The sequence below is a fragment of the Apium graveolens genome, unplaced genomic scaffold (genome assembly GCF_009905375.1).
Source record: "Apium graveolens cultivar Ventura unplaced genomic scaffold, ASM990537v1 ctg8143, whole genome shotgun sequence".
Taxonomy (NCBI): domain Eukaryota; kingdom Viridiplantae; phylum Streptophyta; class Magnoliopsida; order Apiales; family Apiaceae; genus Apium; species Apium graveolens.
Genome location: NW_027420923.1, coordinates 54,315 through 58,697, shown reverse-complemented (window position 1 = coordinate 58,697; position 4,383 = coordinate 54,315).

Here is a 4,383-nt window from a genome sequence, read left to right as displayed (position 1 = left end):
TGTATATTTTCGCATTGCAGATGCCTAGGGGATGTTGCTATTTTCTAAGGGCCAGTTTCCAATTCCTCCTGTGTCGAGCTCCTCTGAATAGGTTGTGTCTGACAAAGTATGGTCTGTGAGTTGCTGTAGAATAATAGTCATGGCAGGTTGCTTTAATAAGATGGTTTATAATAAGTGTGTAACCTAAATTAGACTTGAACCTGGAAAGATCATGTTGGAAGAGTTGTTTATATTGAAATAAAGTAAGTTAGTTGTATTATAACTGTAGTTTCATGTTGTTAGTGACGTCAACTACTGACCCGGAGTTGAGGCCATCACAACCTTTGTACCCCGAGGTTGGAGGAAGTGGACATGCTGGACGAAGTGAAGTTCGAGGGCATACTCCCCCTTACATACAAGGTTTGGCCCCTATTCTGGAAGACCAAGAATTTTTCTGGGACCTTATACTGAAGAGACTCCGAATCTTCGGATGATGATGTGGCTCCAAGGAGGAGGCGTGCTGAAAAGGAACCTATGACTGATGCTAACCAACGCCCCAGAAAACGCACAAGGGACGAATACCCAAGAAGTGTAGGAGAGGATCAGGGCTCATGAAGCCGAAATTCAAAGGTTAAAGCGTGATCTGGAGACACACCTAAGGCCCCCTCTAACCCCGAGGAGGAGGAACCCTCTGGTCATAGACCTGAATGGTCCGATACGAAGAAGGGTTGTTGCATCCAAGTGATCTTTTACCCCTAGGAGATCCTGATGATCCCACTCCACCATTCACTGAAGAGATAATGAATGCCCATATCTCAGGGAAGTTCAAGATGCCCACGATCAAAACTTATGATGGCACGGGAGATCCCGCTAATCATGTGAGGACGTTCTCTAATGCCCTATTACTACAACCCGTGAATGACGCCATTAAATGTCAGGTCTTTCCTCAAACCCTGTCGGGCATGGCTCAAAGATGGTATAGCCGTTTACCTCCGAATTCTATTGGGTCTTTTAGGGACCTAAGTCAAGCTTTTATTTAGCAGTTCATCAGCGGGAGAGTGCATGAGAAAAGTTTAGCATCTCTCATGTGCATTGTGCAGAGAGCGAAGGAATCTTTGAGAGACTACCTGAATCGTTTCACAAAGGAAACTTTAAAAGTCCCGGACCTTGATGACAAGGTAGCCATGATAGCACTGCAACAGGGAACTAGAGATGAGTTCTTCAGGATGTCCTTGGCCAAGCGTCCCCCTGAAAGCATGTTGTAGCTCCAAGATAGAGCTGGGAAGTACATCAAGGTGGAAGAGAGCATGAAGAAGACAGTAGTAATTAACGAGCCCACTGGAGGCAAGAAGCGAAAAACTGATCTGGAATATATTGCTGAGGACAAGTACCCCATAATTGAGCAAAACCCTGATTCAACCCCAAAGAAGGAGGACCTGGGCAAAAGTTCACTGAATACGCTAAGCTGAATGCTCCTAGAAGCCAAATCTTGATGGAAATCGAGAAAGATCAAGATATTCGTTGGCCTAAACCCTTGAAGGCAGATCCTGCCAAGCTAGACAAGAGCAAATATTGTAGATTTCACAAGGATGTTTGTCATGACACCGATGAATGTAGACAACTGAAAGATGAAATAGAATTCCTCATTCGAAAAGGAAGATTGAACAAGTACACTGGGGAAGGAAGAGATAAAAATAATAATGGGAGAACGGATTTTGAAGATCGTAGGAGGGACCAAGACGATCAGGGTGGAATCCCCAGCCTAGGGGACCGGTTATAAATGCAATCTTTGGAGGACCACAACCCCGAGGGCCTGTGATAAATACAATTTTTGGAGGACCAACTGCTGCTGGATTATCCAAGAACTCCAGAAAAGCATATACCAGAGAAGTATGCATATTGTTGGGGAGGCCCCGAAGAGGGTCAGGACATAAATGACAATGACTTTTGATGATTTTGACCTGGAGGGTGTGAAATTTCCCCATGACGACCCGCTGGTCATAACACCAATAATAGGAAACAGCCCGGTTAAGAGGGTCCTTGTGGATAATGGTGCTTCAGTGGATATCTTGCTCCATGACACCTTTCTAAGGATGGGTTAAAATGACTCCCAACTGACCCCAACCGACATGCCGATATATGGATTTGCGGGAGTGGAGTGCCCGTGGAAGGAATAATCAAGTTGCCAACAAACATAGGACAGGAACCAGGCAAGCAACACAGATGTTGGACTTCGTGGTGGTGAAGGCTAGTTCAACTTACAATGCTATCATGGGGAGAACATGGATACATGCATTTAAGGCAGTCCCTTCTTCCTACCATTCAGTTATGAAGTTTCCCGCCCAGAATGGGATTGGAGAAGGAGAGGGGAGATCAAAAAATGGGTAGAAGTTGTTATGTGGCCTCACCAAGGGTAGATGGAGTCGGTGGGCAGGTTCTGCCTATTGAAGATCTGGACATTCGAGAGAATGATGAGAAAAGAGGGAAGCCATCTGAAGACTTGGTTTCGATTCCTTTAGCTCCTGAGGATCCTGAGAAGTGACCTTCGTTGGAGCCACACTGGAGGAGCCCCTTAAAGGGAAGTTGGTGAAATTTCTGCAAGAAAATAGTGATGTATTTGCATGGTCGGCAGCTGATATGCCAGGCATAGACCCGAAACTGATTACTCACAAGCTGAATGTGGATCCAAGTCGGAAAACAGTGAAGCAAAAGAAGAGAAGTTTTGCTCCAGAAGGCAAGAAGCTATAAAACAGGAAGTAGAGAAGCTTTTAGAGGCTGATTTCATTGAGGAGATACAATTTCCAGAATGGTTAGCAAATCCTGTAATGGTGAGGAAGGCCAATGGAAAATGGAGGATGTGTGTGGATTTCACTGATCTGAATGACGCATGCCCTAAGGACTGTTTCCCTTTGCCAAGGATAGATACTTTGATAGATGCCACTGCTAGGCATGAGATGCTGAGCTTTATGGATGGATTTAGTGGATACAATCAAATCAAGATGCACAAGGACGACATCCCAAAGGTATCATTTATCACTGACTTTGGTGTTTATTGTTATCTTGTTATGGCATTTGGTCTCAAGAATGCAGGAGCCACCTATCAGAGGTTGGTAAATAAAAATTTTAAGGATCTTATTGGCAAGACCATGGAAGTGTATGTTGATGACATGTTAGTCAAGAGTCTAGTAAAGACTGACCATATAACCCATTAGAGGGAAGCTTTTGAGGTCCTGAGGTACCACAAGATGATGTTAAATCCGGTAAAGTGTGCTTTCGGAGTTGGATCTGGAAAATTTTTGGGATTAATGGTCTCCAAGAGAGGAATCAAGGCCAACCCCGACAAAATAAAGGCAATCCTAGACATGGAACCACCAAAAACTATCAAAGATGTTCAAAAGCTCACTGGAGGGGTTGTTGCGTTGGGACGATTCATCTCCAATTCTGGGGACAAGTGCTTGTCGTTCTTCAAGTCCTTAAAGAAGGTTAAGGATTTCGTATGGAGTGAGGAAAGCCAGAAGGCATTCGAGGAATTAAAGAAATATATGGCTTAGGCTCCGTTGTTGGCCAAGCCAGCTTTGAATGAAGTTTTATACCTGTACTTAGAGCTGTTCGCGAACCGAGCCGTTCGCGAACAAGCTCGAGCTCGGCTCGTTAAGGGCTCGCTTCGGCTCGGTTCGTTAAGGCTCGAGCTCGAACACAAAAATGTGTTCGTTAAGAAAACGAGGTCGAGTCGAGCTTTTGGCATGTTCGGCTCGAGCTCGGCTCGGCTCGGCTCGAAAAAAAATTAAAAAAAAATATTTTTTATATATTTTATTATTATGAATTTTATTCAGATTTTTTATAAATATTTTTAAATTATTGAACTATACGAATGTCAAAATATATATTTTAGTAATTTGAAAAAATTCAGATATTAAAAATTAATTTTTTTAATTTGATATTTTAATAATTAACAAGTGATTTGACTACTACTTGTAACTAGTATTTATTTCCGGATCAGTGTTTCGATTTTTTGAAATTATTTATAAATGATCCAACCGTACGGATGTGAAGATCTATATATTTAAGTGATATAATAAAAAATTTAGAAAAAATAAATATATTTGGTTTGCTATTTTAACAGTTAACTAGTAGTTTGACTAGTACTTCTCCCATATTAATGTTTCGATTTTTTAAAAAATATTTATGAATGATCAACCGTACGGATGTTAATATCTATATATTTTAGTGATATGACAAAATTTTTAGAAAAAAATAAATGTATTTGATTTGTTATTTTAACAGTCAACAGGTGTTTTGACCTTTACTTGTAACTAGTGTTTAGTCTCATATTATTGTTTCAATTTTTAAAAAATATTTATGAATGATACAACCGTACGGATGTAATATCTATATATTTTAGTG